At 38.4% G+C, this 16444-nt stretch overlaps 1 long non-coding RNA gene across 1 annotated transcript; it reads left to right on the top strand.

Annotated features, from left to right (window-relative positions):
- The first annotated feature begins 1500 nt into the window (after nucleotides 1-1500).
- On the top strand, nucleotides 1501-5347 carry LOC122436419. Its single transcript, XR_006268006.1, has 3 exons — nucleotides 1501-1568; nucleotides 2463-2531; nucleotides 5238-5347. It is a non-coding gene; the product is annotated as an uncharacterized LOC122436419 (long non-coding RNA).
- Nucleotides 5348-16444: the final 11097 nt, after the last annotated feature.

The raw sequence follows: 16444 nt of genomic DNA, 5'->3' as shown, positions 1-16444 counted from the left end.
CCCAGTACTGTTTATTGGAGAGGATGTCTTTTCTACACTGAGATCTACACTTGGTTCCCTTCATGAGTTTTGATTGATTGTCTTTGAAAAATTTTATTTCTGAGTGATGAGTTTTGTCCCAAGAGTCCGCATTACTGGTGAAATGCCGGAGACATATTGTAGGGACAGTTGTGTTTGGAAAGCAGGAAGTGTGTGTCCTCCAGCTTTATTCTTCCTCCAGGTTGCTTTGGTGGTTAGGATTGTTTGCGGTTCCGTATAGCTTTGTCTCTGAAAATAACTGCTACTTGAATTTCTATAGGAATTACATGGAATCTGTACATTACTTTGCGCAGTATGGACACATTACTACTATAACTGACTTTTGTATATTGATTTCGTATCCTGAAACTTTACTGAATTTTTTTCCTTTGTATGTTTTTGTGATCTGGATCATCCCTTTATAACCTTTCCATTTTTCATATGTGATGAGTAAAAATATAGACTCTGTAAATGTGCATCATTTTCATGTCCATTTATTTTAGTTTAACTACATATAACCCCGGAAAGGAATGGAAAAATTGTTAGTTCCCAGTTTAATTCTTTGTTTCACGGGCAGTGTAACCACAATTATATTAATCCTATAAGGGATTAAGGTACTGACTTTAAAGTGATAGCCACAAACAGCTCTTCTGATTTTTAATCTGCTGTGGATAATTGCAAACCCTTGTTACTCAAATCATACTGTAAAGATAATAGCAGCACCCCCACTCTATGGAAGTATCTTAGTACGTTATTAGCTAATCTCTTCCCTACTGAGTTGCACTCAGAGTTTTAACACAATACATACATGTGTTTTTGTGCACATTATAGTTTGAGAAGTGTTGCTTTCTACTACACTGCAGTTTTATGACTGTGATATTTTCAGTTGCCTTTCTTTAGGCCTTTTCTAGGTTAACTGTAAGCATTCAGAATTGTTTGCTCTGTCAGTGACTGGGCGTCTTTAAAATGGAGAAAAGTGAACTTTGTTGGGGCAGTACTTGACAGGCATATTTGCATCAGAAGCACACAGAAGAGCTTTATAAACACACAAATTCTTCACTTTAAGCCTGTCAGGTTTCGAATCAGTAAGATACTCTAAGAACTGTGGGTTATAGAAAGGTTTCTCTTGGGTCACAATACCACCGTCACTTAGAACTACAGTGTTAGAGAGTGAACAAGGACAGTAGTGCCACAGCACTCCCCCCCCGCCGTCCCGCCGTGTTTCCTTTTCGTACTTTTGATTCAGTGCGTTATATACATCATTTTCCTAGTCTATATTTTATTTGGTCATGCATGCAGACTTCATCACGAGGACTTGTGTGTGTGTGTGTGCGTGTGTGCAGATGATAGAAGGAAGGTGAGAGAATGGTGAGGTTTCACATAAGTGTGTTTAATCTGAAAGTAATTTATGACACAGATGATGATTGTTTGCTTAACCAATTTTGATCCTTCCTTGTTCTTCTCCAAGGATAACAAAGCAGATGTAATCTTAAAGTACAGTGCAGATGAAGCTAGAAGTCTGAAGGCTTATGGAGAGCTTCCAGAATATGGTAGTTATTATCAAAGATTTTACATTTCCCTGTCTTCTCATAGCATTTGCTAGTTAGTGTTTAGGTGAAGCAGTTGTTTCAGCATTCTCTCTCTTTATGTATTTTTACATATATGCTTTAATTCACTTTAAGTATGTATTAAATACTTCAGTATATTAAGAACTTAGTAATGGATTATCTTCCTGAAGTATATTCTTTTGGTTGGGAATTGAAAAGTTTAGAGACTCTAGACTTGTATGTAATAATTGCTAAAGGAATGTCTCTTTTAAACAATTCTTAAGGGATTATACATGATTTCAGTTACTCAAGGCTAGCAGTTATGGTACTGGTATTGACTTTTATGGAAAAGAATATTTAGTTTCTGATTCTATAGAGTACTGTTTTGGCTTTTTGTGGAGAGCATTTTTAAAAGATATCCCTTTTATTTCTTAAAGACAAAAGTATTCTATTTTACCTCTAGTTAGCTTGGAAAGATTAAAGTAAGTTTCTATAACAAAATGAGGAAGTGTACTAAACTCACATTTTGAACATGATAGCAATTTTATTTATTCTATTACATTGCATTTTATTATAAAGTTATAAATTTTGAGTAAGTTTGAAGATTCTGATGACAAATAGGCCATTGAAGAAATACTAAGACAACTGGGAATCAGATCAAAACTTACTTGAGAGTGAACTTCTTTTAGTGGTTTCTTTGTGAGTTTGATCTCTGTGATGTGTTTGCAGCTAGGAAGATTTTTTTGAAAGAATACTGTTGAATCAAAGATTGATTCCAAGCAGTTTCTTGTACAGTTCAGTGTTTTAGTATTAATCCAGTATTATTTCTTTAAATATGCAATTAATCTAGTAACATCTTGATTTATATTTAAGAGTATGCTCTTGTTGTGTTTTTAGTGGAACTTAGTGAAACAGATTCCTTTGATCCTGAAGATGATGATGAAATCCAGTTTAAGGACCCTGCAGGTGAGGATTAAGACATTGAGGTATAAGTCCAGGCTGAACTGTGTACATGTGTGTACTTTTATTGTTTTTTATATGAAATTAGTCATATCCTGATCAAAAGGTTGAACCCTTCAATTGTATATATATTGAGGTGTATGTTCCATGAATTTGAATATTCATTAATATATTCAGAATAATAATATTCAGAATCCACCATGGCAAACTTTTCAAATTTTCAAAAACTTTATAATTCTTGTGATCCTTGTTTGTTTTTTAAATCAATTAGGTTTGACAGTGGGCACTCCATAATGACCCTTTATTAAGCAAGGGGGTGTACGGTGATAGTATTAAGAAGTTTAGCAGGCAGGTTTAAAGTGTATTGCCTCACAAGGCTGGTACCTTAATAGAAGTAAAGCATGTTGAAGCCAGCTTGCTGAAGCACTGGAATTTTAGTTCACTGCAAAGCATTCTTAAAATGAAGGCCTGTTTTGTTGCCCGTATATTTAGAGGTTACATTAATTGTCCTGCATCACTCTAGGACAAAGGTTTGGTTTGGAGTTTGTGGGAAATGGTTGTTTATCTTGGTAAGGAAATAGTGATGATAAGACTCTTCCATGTCTCACTGTTCTGCTATGAATGTATTTAAGTGAAAGTTTTATTGATTTGTATCTCTTGACTTTTGAGACAGGCACATCGAGTAATTGGAATGACAGTATGGCTTATACTCTTGTGAGGCCTGTTAGACTTCTTCTTCTTTTGGTACTTCTGTGGTAAAACTGTACTGTAGAAACCAAAAGTGCAAAAACATCAATGAGTGTTTGAACACCAAGGTAGAAGTTCAGAATTCCAGGAGCACATTTTAGGAAGTCTAAACTGGATCACTGCCCTCGGAAACAGATTTCAAGATCTTTCATTTACCAACATCCTTACTAAGAGCGTTTTCAGACACTCAGAGAAATTGAATTTTAAGTGGAAGTGAGCAATCACATGTTCACCTACATTATACAGTTTACTAGTTTCTAGTCAGTCTTTCGCATCTATTGTATTCATACCAGTCCATACTGTACTTTGATGGATTTTCAGATCATCTAGGAAATGAAACCAAAGCACTGCCCTGGTGGTCTAGTATTTTAAGATTTTCAGCATCCACTGTATGGATCACGGGTTCAATTCCTGGTTAGAAAAAAATGATCAGCAGCCTGCACGTCAGGGCCACAAATAACCATGACAACCCAGGCTCTTTAAGATTACTCACACCATGAATTAGAACAGCTGGATATGTACCTTTAATGCAGAAATTTTTACCAGATTTTTTTCACCATGTATTTATAGATTTTTATACACATGATAAAACTATTGACGTGAATGTGAAGTCGCTCATTCGTGTCTGTCTTGTTGCAACCCCGTGGACTGTAGCTTACTAGGCTCCTCTGTCCATGGGGTTCTCCATGCAGGAATACTGGAGTGGGTTGCCATTTCCTCCTCCAGGGGAACTTCTTAACCCAGGTGTAGAACCCGGGTCTCCTGCCTTGCAGGCAGATTGTTTATCCTATGAGCCACCAGGGAAGCCCAGTACTCTACTAATGTATGCATTTTAAAGCAGGCCAGAAACAGGAACTGAAAAAGAATTAGAAAACATCGTGGCAATATCATTAAATGTTTTTAAAATTTTTTCTCTTGCAATTTGGGTATCATTTATCAGAGGCTCTAAATGTTTTACATCAATTTTTATTTTATGTACTTGTGATGCTTCTGTTGTCTTTTATGACTTTGGAGTTATAAATTTTGTAAATGTTAAAATGAATATCTTAAAGACATCAGTTTAATCATGGTTTAAAAAAAAAGGACAATTTTATTTTAAATAGTGAACCCTAGTTTTTATGAATCAGTTGTAATTCAGAAAGTATAAAACAATTATATACAAAAAAGAATCCAGTAATGAAATCTCTGTTAAGTAGATGTCTTTTTAATGATAGCTTTGTAGTATGTTGGTGGTTCGTAATGCTGACAACAGATTTCTTAGAAATGCTATCCTCTCTAACATTTTGTTTAGTTTTGCCAGAGATTTCTTGTGGCTAAATTAATACTGTGGAGGTACAACTGACAGTTATTTTCTGTGGTAAGCATGTAAAATGCAACAGTTGCATAGGATGTTATTTTAGACCTGAAGGTTGTCAGGGCTGAGCTGGGGTTGAAGGCCATGAATCTAACCAAAGGGAACACTTGAATACCAAGCCCCACAGACTTAAGCCTTTCCCTAGAAGGAAGAGAGAACAGCTTTCTGGAGCTGTGACTAGGCAGCTCAGTTGGTGAAAAGATTAAACACAATTAAAAGAGTTCGTGTTATTTTGGAAAGTTTGTTTAGGTTTTATGCCATATTCACAGTTCTTGCCAGAGTCAGTTATCCTAATAATTTACTAGATTGTCCCTCCTGTGATCAGATTGAGTCAGAAAAATTTGATTTAGTACTGCTCTTCTCTTTTTAGGGTTAAACTCCAATTAAGATGAATAAGTTAATTTAAAACATTGAAAAAAGAATAGCTTGCATAACATGTGATGTTCTCATGGAGATTCTAGAAATTCAGTGAAAACATAGGAATTGAGAAAACAATCTGGTTTGTGTCCTTTAGTTCAAAAGGATTGATTTTCTAAGTACTGTAAGAAGATCCTGTATGCATTAGACAAGAGTTAATTTTTCTGTAGATCTGATGTTCTTTTCACTTACAGATCTGAATTGAACTCAGAAGTCTTATGGATCATGCTGCAGTTTGAACTTGGTCATCACCTAATAAGAAGAATAAAACTTCATTTGAGTGTAGTTTAAGAAACACTGTGCCTTAAATAAACACTGGTTTATTTTAATTGTTTTAAAGTATCATATTTAAAAAAAAAACTGATGAAGCTGAAGTAATTTGAGTAAAATGTTAACACTTGCTTCTTTCATGTAATAGAACTTAGAGGTAAGACCACAATATCTGCTGCGAAAACACTGGCAAGAAAGAAAAGTTTCCTCTCCCTTTTTATCTCCAGTTAATGGATGTTTTGAATAAATTGCCTATCATCGTAAGCCCTCATATAAACTCGTCTGTTTGCAGACTTATCTAGAGGTTTTCTTGGGATTTTTGATGGAATTTAAGGAAAGCAGAAGTATGCATTTGAAGTTAATAAAAAACACTATATTCTTACATATGTTGCCCAGGTGTAGTTATATGCTGTTTGGTTATCTATATTATTTTTAACATTTTGTGTTGCCACTCTCATAAGGGCATTTCCAAAGTGAAGCTTGCAGAAGAGAGGTTGGAATCATAATGTTCAATTAATGTGATTAGACCTTGTAGAAATTCGACACTAAGTAATACTCAGTTTTCTTAACATTGAAAGTCTTGTTCTGTTTCTCGAGAGTGTTTCTACTTAGCATTTTAAATATTTCTCAAGTATGACAACCATGAAGGATAAAGTAGTTAGATGATCCTTTACATATAAAAAAGATTGTATATCATTTCATTCTCAAAAGTCATATGCATTGTAAGCAAACAGTGCTGAATTTGATGAGTAATAGAATCACATTGTGTGTGTGAAAATCTAATTTCATAAGTAAATTCTATAAACAAAGATGTTTATAAATTTATCCCTTAGCTGAGATAAGGCAAAGAAAGGAACAGCCCTTGAAAACTACAAGAAAGTGTTATACTCCGTATATTTTGGCCTTACTTTGTGTCACTGGTGTATTTGTGTGTGTGCATATTTTACTACTTATTTAGATACTAACCCTTGCTTTTTAACAGTGTGCTTTGAACATATCCTCTTTAGTACGATGAAATGAAGTTCAGGGCTAGTTCAATGATCTCAGTAAAATTTTACTCATTAGTAGTGAGAGACCATTCATCAAGTAATTTCTGAAATATATTTCTTCTGAGAATTCATGGGGAATACACATTTAGCTGGTTTCTGTAATATAAAAAAGGGAAGTAAACCCTCGGATGGTTTCACCTCACTTTGCTAGAGTTTTCTTTCCCAAGCTTATAAACAGAGTGTGTACAAAATTAAATCCAAGAAAAAAGTTCACTGTTGTGGTTTGTGGTGCTTAATCTGTGGAGTTCCTGAACACTCATATGCTGAATGTATTTGAGATGGAGGACTAGTTTTAATACTCTGAAGAAACAAGCTTGAGAAGTTGACTTCATGGATAATCAAAACTTCCTGGTTATTTAGTCTTTTTACATATCTTTCTTCAACCTTTTGCCAAATCAGAATCTTCACACATGACATAGTAAACTTCTCTGTGGACTTTGTCAAACAAATAAGGACTTGTCCAAGATTTAATCTACATTTACATTGTGTTTGCTAGTTGTCATGGTCTGATTGTTTTACACTTGTTTATTTTTTGGTTTTTGTTTTTATTTTCCTAAAAATTGTGTGCTGATGCCCTAACCCCAGAAGATGATAATATTGGGGGCAGGCCCTCTGGGGTGTCATTATGCCACCACAGAGGAACTCATCGGAAATGAATCTCTACTCTTAAGAAGGTAACCTCAGAGGGTTTACCATGAGCCATCACAGCAAGAACTCAGCAGTTTGCAACTGATGCTAGACTTCCCATGTCTGGAAGAGATACTTTCTGTTGTTGAGAAGCCAGTTTGTAGTACTTTGATGTAAGAACTTGAATGAAGGGAAACACTGGTGACAACATTTTTTTCTCGCTGTTTAGTAATTTTGAGGCATAGTGTTTCATCATGAGTTGCTTATGTGCACTTTTCCATGGAAGAATTATTTTGATACATGTCATGTAGAAATTGTATAGGTAAATACTATGGGGCCTAGGAACTTTATGCAAAATTGAATGTCCCACATTAATTGGTGCTTAAAAGTGAGTGGTCTCTTTTTGTTTCCTCTCCGGTCACTTGAAACATTCTATAAGATGCACTGGAGGGGAACACAAAGTAATATTTTAGTGGAAACTCGACAGCTTCATTTTGTAGGATTTTAGAGCATGGGAACACAGTTCTTGACATCATAATTTGACACTACTCTCCTTCACATTTTCACACAGTGAAAATACAGTACTATACAGTACTTCACAGTACTACAAACTGGCTTCTCAACAACAGAAAGTTTCTCTCCCAGACATGGGAAGTCTAGGATCAGTGTGCTGGTAGTGTAACTGAAAAAGCTGCTCTTGGAACTGGGCAGCTGGATGAAGAAAAGAGGTTTTTATGGGTTGGTCTTGAAAATTGTTGAGGACACTTGTTTATTTGCTCAGTCATGTCCAACTCTTTGTGACCTCATGGACTTTAGCCTGTGAGGTTACTCTGTCCATGGGATTTCCCAGGCAAGAATACTGGAGAGGGTTGCTGTTTCTTCCTCCAGTAGATCTTCCTGACCCAGGGATGGAATCTGTGTCTCCTGCTTGGCAGGTGGATTCTCTTGTCACTGAGCCACCTGCTGAGAACACTTCTGCTCACCCTTTCCTGGTTAGAACTCTGAGGTTGCAGCCAACTATATGGGAGGTTGGGAAGTATAATCCAACTGGACCCAGGAAAAAGAGGAACTGTGTTTGGTGACCAGCTAGCAGTCTGAAGAGATGCCACACATTTGAAGAGATGCTTAGTGCTCTAGTGACCAGGGAAATGCAGTTAAAGCTGCATCATTGTACAGCACTATTAGAACAAGATAGCAGGACTGGAGGAGGTGCCTTTCACACCAAATATTCTCTTCTCCACCTCTTCAATCCAGGCACATACTACTTCCAACATACCATCAGTTTACTTTATAATGTTCATTATTTACAGAACACACATCTGAAGAGATGCTCAGTGCTCTAGTAACCACACATCTGAAGAAATGGTCAGTGTTCTAGTAACCAGAAAAATGCAATTAAAGTGGCATCATTGTACAGCACTATTAGAGCAAGTTATCAAAACTGGAGGAAGTGCCTTTCACACCATATATTCTCTTCACCTCTTCATTCCATGCACATATTACCTCCAACATACTATCAGTTTACTTTATAATGTTGGTTATTTACAATTTGTCTTCCATTTGTCAACTCCAACAGGACAAAGATATTTGTCTATTATGTTAACGGCTATATTCTTAGTGTCCACAGCACTGCCTGAATGGAGGTGCTTCAGTTGACATTCTTCCAGTCACCCCAGCACAGAGCCCAGGGCCCTGACATGAGAGAGCAGGGCCTCCTGGTGACTCAGCCCTCAACTGTTTGGACACGCCCACCCTATGGCTCTTCCCAGCTAAGACCCCAGGATAAGCAATCCTGCTATGCCAGCCCAGATTCCCAGTCTAAAGTATCCAAGAGGATAACCAATGACTATTGTTTTCAGCCTCCAAAGTTGCTTTAGTTTTTTTAGTTATTCAGGTATAACTTACATTATTACAAAAAACTGTGGAAAATTCTTAACGAGGTGGGAATACCAGATCACCTTACCTGCCTTCTGAGAAACCTATATGCAGATCAAGAAGCAACACTTAGAACCAGACATGGAACAATGGATTGGTTCAAATTTGGCAAAGGAGTATGTTAAGGCTGTATATTGTCACCCTGCTTCCTTAATTTTTATGCAGAATACATCATGAGAAATTCTGGGCTGGATGAATCACCAGCTAGAATCAAGGTTGCTGGAAGAAATATCAACAACCTCAGATATGCAGATGATATCACTCTATTGGCAGAAAGAAAAGATGAACTAAAGAGCCTCTTAATGAAAATGGAAGGAGAGTAAGAAGACCATCTTGAAACTCAACATTCAAAAAACTGAAATCATGGCATCCAGTCCCATCACTTCATGGCAAACAGATGAGTGAAAAATGGAAACAGTGGCAGGTTTTATTTTCTTGAACTCCAAAATCACTATGAACAGTGACTGCACCCATGAAATTAAAAGACAATTGCTCACTGGAGGAACAGCTAAAACAAACATATACAGTGTATTAAAAGAAGAGACATTATTTGGTTGGCAAATGTCTGTATAGTCAAAACTTTGTTTTTTCCAGGAGTCACATATAGATGTGAGAGTTGGACCAATTAAAGAAGGCTGAGTGCTGAAGAACTGGTGCTTTTGACCTGTGGTGCTGGAGAAGACTCTTGAGAGTCCCTTGGACTGCAGGCAGATCAAACCAGTCAATCCTAAAGGAAATCAATGCTGAATATTCATTGGGAGGACCAATGCTAAAGCTGAAACTCCAATACTTTGGCCACCTGATACAAAGAGCTGACTCACTGGAAAAGACCCTGATGCTGGGAGGGATTGGGGGCAGGAGAAAGGAATGACAGAGGATGAGATTGTTGGATGGCATCACTAACTCAATGGACATGAGTTTGAGCTAACTCTAGGAGATAGTGGAGGTTGGGGAAGCCTGGTGTGCTGCAGCCCATGGGGTCACAAAGAGTCAGCTGCGACTTAGTGACTGAACAACAACAACAACCCTCCTTCAAATCAGACATTGTTACACAGATTTAGAAGATATGCTGGACCATGAACTCCAACACTGCAATTTCAGAAAGCAACCTTTTTATTTAAAAAATTATTTCAATGGGAAGATATTAAACTTACAATATTGAGGTGGTTTCTGCCTTACATCAACAAGAGTCAGTCACCAATACACATGTGAGCCAACATCCAGAACCCTTCTCCCACCTCACTCCCCAAAGAGCCTATTGTTCTTTGTTGTCCCAGAGCACTGGCTTTGGGTGCCCTGCATCATGCACTGAACTTGCACCTGTCATCTGTTTGTATGGTAATAGACATGTTTCAATACTATTCTCTCAAATCATCCCACGATTGCCCTGTCCCACAGAGTCCAAAAGTCTGTTCTTTCTGTCTCTGTCTCTTTTGCTGCCCTGCATGTAGGATCACTGTGACTTTCTCTCTAAATTTCATACATACATTACTATACAGTATTTGTATTTCTCTTTCTGACTTTACTTCACTATGTGGAACAGGCTCCCCTTTGCCCACCTCATTAGAACTGACTCAAATACATTCCTTGTCACAGATGAGTAATACCATAACTTCCTATCCATTCATCTGCAATGAATATCTAGGTTGCTTCCATGTCCTAGCTATTATAAATAGTGCTATGATGAATATTGGGGTACACATGTCTCTTTCAGTTCTGCTTTCCTTGAGGTGTATGCAAACAGTGAAATTTCTGGGTCATACAGCAGTTCTGTTTCCAGGTTTTTAAGAACTCATATGGTTTATTGTGGCTATACCCATTTGCACTCCGACCAGCAGTTTAAGATGGTTACCTTTCACTCCCTCTCCAGCATTTCTTCTTTGAGACGTTTGGGTGATGGCCATTGTGACCAACAGAGATGATACCACATTGTGGTTTTGATTTTCATCTCTCTGATAATGAGTGATGTTGAGCATCTTTCATGTGCACATTAGCAATCTGTATATCTCCTTTGGAGAAATGTCTGTTTAGCTGTTTTGCCCACTTTTTGATCAGGTTATTTTTCTGGTATTGAACTGCATGAGTTGCTTGCATATTTGACAGATTAACTCTTGGGCAGTTGTTTGATTCGCTGTAATATTCTCCCATTCTGAAGACTGTCTTTTCACCTTGGTTTTAGTTTCCTTCGCTGTGCAGAAGCATAGAAGTGTATGTAGGTTACTTTTGTATCTTTTTGTTTTTATTTTCATTACTCTGGGTGGTGGGTCACAGAGGACCTTGCTGTGATTTCTATCAGAGAGTGTTCTGCCTGTGTTTTCCTCTTAAGAGTTTAGAAAAGTCTGGTCTTTGATTTAGGTCCTAATCCATTTTGCATTTATTTTCTCTGTGGGGTTAGAAAAGAATAAACTTTTCATTCTTTGAATGTGGTTGACCCATTTTCCCAGCACTGCTTGTCCAAGAGGCTGTCTTTTCTGTGTTGTATATTTTCGCCTCCTCTGTCAAAGATAAAGTGTCCGTGTGTGTGTGGCTTTATCTCCGGACTTCCTGTTTTTTTTTTTTTTTTTCCATTGATCTGAATTTCTGTCTCTGGGCCAGTACCTTACTGTCTTGATGACTGTAGCTTTGTAGTGCAGTCTGTAGTCAGGAAGGCTGATTCCTCCATTTCCGTTCTTTCTCAAGATTGTTTTGCTCATTGGAGGTCTTTTGTGTTTCCACACAAATTGTGAAATTATTTGTTCTAGTTCAGTGAAAAACACTGTTGATGGTTGGATAGGGATTCCACAGTTAAATCTAAGGGTATCAGTGGTGAATGAACATACCAACAGATCGCCTTGGGTTGTATACTCATTGTCACTATATTGATTCTTCCGATCCAAGAACATGGTATATTTCTTCATCTATTTATGCCATCTTTGATTTCTTTCAACATGGTTTTATAGTTTTCTGTAGCAGGTCCTTGGTTTCTTTAAGGAAATATATTCCTAAATATCGTATGCTCTTCATTGAGTAGTGAATGGGATTCTTTCCTTAAGTTTTCATTCTCATTTTTCATTGTTAGTGTATAGGAATGGAAGGGATACCTGAGTATTAATTTTGCATCCTGCAACTGTACTCTATTCGTTGATTAGCTCAAGTAACTTTCTGCAGGCATCCTTATTGTTCTGTCTGTGGAGGGTCATGTGATCTGCTATCACTAAAGGTTTGTTTGTTTTTTCCAATCTGTATTCCTTTTGTGTCCTTTTTTCTCTGTGGCTAGTAATAACTTAAAAACTAATTCTAGTGTGTTTTCATCTCAGAAAAGCTTACTGATGAAATTATGAAGCACTGAGAAATGTCAGTTCTACCAGATTCCCACAATAAAATCATGAAGAACATCAGGAGTTAGGGGTAGTTTTTTTTGTGTGTGTGGGGGGGGGTGCTGGGCAGGGGGGGCAAACTGCTTAATTCTTTAGATAAATGTATCATAATCAAGGTAGTCTGGAATACTTGTGGTCTCTCCTTCAGTTTCAGAAGATTCTACAGCCCTAAGAATAATGCAGGGCTTTCAAACTGAAACCCTGAAACTCACCAAGAGCTCACCAAACTCTAGTAGGGCATATTAGAATAGAGGTGTTAATGTGCTTTAAAATTTGTGAGCTTTATAACCAAATTAAAGAAAGGCAAAAAGTGCTTCAAGATGATTATGCTAAAGAGCCTGCTAAAAGCAAATTCAATACCCATAGAATAGTATGCTTGATTAGGGCAGAGGAAGCATGAACTCTATTAATGGAAAATTTGTTAAAATTGTCTTAGTGTCTGTGTAGAATGCAATGTCTCCTTAGAAATTAAAACAAGCAAATCTGAGGAGGGAGCTAAGATGGTGGAGGAATAGGACAGGGATACCACTTTCTCCCCCACAAATTCATGAAAAGAACATTTGAACACAGAGCAAACTACACAAAACAACTTCTGATCGCTAACAGAGAACATCAGGCACCCAGAAAAGTAGCCCATTGTCTTTGAAAGGAGGTAGAACAAAATATAAAAGATAAAAAGAGAGACAAAAGAGTGAAGGACAGAGGTCCGTCCTGGGAAGGGAGAGTTAATAGAGGAAGTTTCCAAACAACAGGAAACCCTCTCACTGGCAGTTCTGGGCGAAGTTTTTGAATCTCGGAGGACATCCTAACTGGGAGGAAAAATAAATAAAACTCACAGATGACATGCCTAAAAGCAACTCCCAGCAGAAAAGTACCCCAGACGCTCACATCCACCACCAGAAAGTGGGGGCTGAACAGATAGGAGCAGGCGGCATTGCTTGGAGTAAGGACAGGACCTGAATGACCTGAGGACAATCTGAGGGAGCTAACGTGAGATAGCAACTTAAACTATGGGATAGCAAGAGAGAGAGAGAATTAACCTGAAAAAAGCCCTAACCTAAGGCACAACTAGCCCATTCACAGAAGAAAAGAACTGAGCAATACCAGAGAAGAGCTAGCCAGCTGCACACAGGCCCATCTCCCACCAGAGGCAGGAGGCAAGGGGGAGGGGAAAGGGGCAAACTCGGCCCCAGAGACGGCATCCCCTACCAAACTGCAAACAGGCTTCCAGTCTCTAACCAAAGACTTCTGAGATTCCGGATGGTTGACATCAGCTGGGAGGGTCGCAGCCAGACATCAGCTCCCCAGAGGAGACACAAGGAACACTGGACCTGGCACGTCAGGAAGCTGAGGCTGGGACGGGGAGGGGATAAGTCTCACTGCACCTGGGGAGAATGCGCTGGTCAAGTTCCTGGTTGCCTGAGCTGCTCGGATGGGGAAGGCACAAAACGCAGGCACAACCGAGTCTGCACCTTTGTGGAGTACCCAAAACCTGAACCTGGGCAACTTAGGCCTGGGAAGTGCACGCAACTCAGAGCCCTCACCCTGTAGAACAACTTGGAGCCTGAGCAATGTAGACGGGGAAAGCACACATGGTATGAGGCAAACCCAGTGTGGCCGGAACACTGCAGGTACTCCCCACACAAGCTAGTGATGTTTGTCTGCAGTGCCCTTCCCTCCACACAGCACGACTGAACAAGCGAACCTGAACAAGAGACCCCCTCCGCCCCCTTGTGTCAGGGCAGGAATTAGACACTGAAGAGACCTGCAAACAGAAGCCAAATAAACAAAGGGAACCGCTTTAAAAGTGTCTGGTGCAACAGATTAAAATCCCTATAGTTAACACTGACTACACTGAAACGGGCCTATAGATATTGAGACGTAGAAGCAGGAAAAAGGAACTATCTGAAACTGAACTGAACACACACTGCCCGCAACAGCTCCAGAGAAATTCCTGGATATATTTTTTTAATTAAAAAAAATAAATTTTTTTTTCTTTTCTGTGTTTTAAAGTTCTCTATACTCTATTACTCCTTAATTTTTATTTTTATAACCCACTATAACCTTGCAAAAGAAAAAAAAGGACCCTATTTTTAAAGCAAACTTCATATATATTTCTTAATTTTTTTTTCTGTTTTTGTTTTTTAATGTTGTATTTTTAAGAGTCTAACCTCTGCTCTAGATCTTTAATCTTTGATTTTCAGTATTTGATATCAATTTTGGATATTTAAGAATCAAACCTTCAGTACCCATTTTTCTTCGAGTTTGATTACTGTTTTGATCACTCTCTCCCCCTTTTGACTCTCCTTTTTCTCTGCCAGATCACCTCTATTTCCTCCCTCACCCTTCTCTTCTCAGTCTAATTCTGTGAATCTCTGTGGGTGTTCTGGGCCACAGAGAACTGCCTAGATCTGTCTCTCTCCGCTTGATTCCCCTTTTCCTCCTCCTGGTCACTGCTATCTTCTTCCCTCTCCTCTTCTTCATGTAACTCTGTAAATTTCTCTGGGTGACCCTCACTGTGGCAAATCTTTTACCATTAACCTAGAAGTTTTATTATCAGTGCTGTATCGAGGGAGAAGTCTTGAGGCTACTGGAAGAATAAGGCTGAAATCCAGATGCAGGAGGCTTAAGCCCCAAACCTGAGAACACCAGAGAACTCCTGACTACAGGGAACATTAATTAATAATAGATCATCCAAAAGCCTCCATACCTACACTTAAATCAACCACCACCCAAGAACAAATAAGTTCCAGAGCAACACATACCATGCAAATTCTCCAGCAATGCAGAAACATAGCCCTGAGCATCAATATACAGGCTACCCAAAGCCACACCAAACCCACAGACCAATCTCAAAACTCACTACTGGACACTCCATTGCACTCCAGAGAGAAGACATCCAGCTCCACCCACCGGAACACTGACGCAGGCTTCCCTAATCAGCAAACCTTGACAAGCCAATCGTCCAACCCCACCCACTGGGAGAAACCTCCCCAATAAAAAGGAACCACAGACTACCAGAATACAGAAAGGCCACCCCAAACACAGCAATCTAAATAAGATGAAAAGGCAGAGAAATACCCAGCGATAGAGGAACATGAAAAATGCCCACCAAGCCAAACAAAAGAGGAGATAGGGATCTACTGAAAAAGAATCTAAAATAATAAAAATGATCCAAAATCTTGAAAACAAAATGCAGTTACAGATAAATAGCTTGGAGACAAGGATTGAGAAGATGCAAGAAATATTTAACAAGTACCTAGAAGAAATTTAAAAAGAGTCAATTAAAAATGAATAAAGCAATAAATGAGATCAAAAACACTCTGGAGGGGACCAACAGTAGAATAACAGAGGCAGAAGATAGGATAGGTGAGGTAGAAGATAAAATGGTGGAAATAAATGAAGCAGAGATGAAAAAAGAAGAAAGAATCAAAAGAAATTAGGACAACCTCAGGGACCTCTGGGACAATGTGAAATGCCCCAACATTCGAATCGTAGGAGTCCCAGAAGAAGAAGATAAAAAGAAAGGCCATGAGAAAATACTCAAGGAGATAATATCTGAAAACTTCCCTAAATGGGGAAGGAAATAGTCACACAAGTCCGAGAAACACAGAGAGTCCCAAACAGGATAAACCCAAGGCAAAACACCCCAAGACACATATTAATCAAATTAACAAAGATCAAACACAAAGAACAAATATTAAAAGCAGCAAAGGAGAAACAACGAATAACACACAAGGGGATTCCCATAAGGATAACAGCTGATCTTTCGATAGAAACTCTTCAGGCCAGAAGGGAATGGCAGAACATACTTAAAGTAGTGAAAGAGAATAAACTACAACCCAGATTACTGTACCTAGCAAGAATTTCATTCAGATATGAAGGAGAATTTAAAAGATTTACAGACAAGCAAAAGCTGAGAGAATTCAGAACTACCAAACCAGCTCTTCAACAAATGCTAAAGGATCTTCTCTAGACAGGAAACACAGAAAGGGTGTATAACCTTGAATCCAAAACAATAAAGTAACGGCAATGGGACCATACTTATCAATAATTACCTTAAATGTAAATGGTTTGAATGCTCCAACCTAAAGAAGAAGACTGGCTGAATGGATACAAGAGCAAGACCCCTACATATGCTGTCTACAAGAGACCCACCTCAAA

The sequence above is a fragment of the Cervus canadensis genome, chromosome Y (assembly GCF_019320065.1).
Source record: "Cervus canadensis isolate Bull #8, Minnesota chromosome Y, ASM1932006v1, whole genome shotgun sequence".
Taxonomy (NCBI): Eukaryota; Metazoa; Chordata; class Mammalia; order Artiodactyla; family Cervidae; genus Cervus; species Cervus canadensis.
This window is presented reverse-complemented; position numbering and strand designations above follow the sequence as displayed.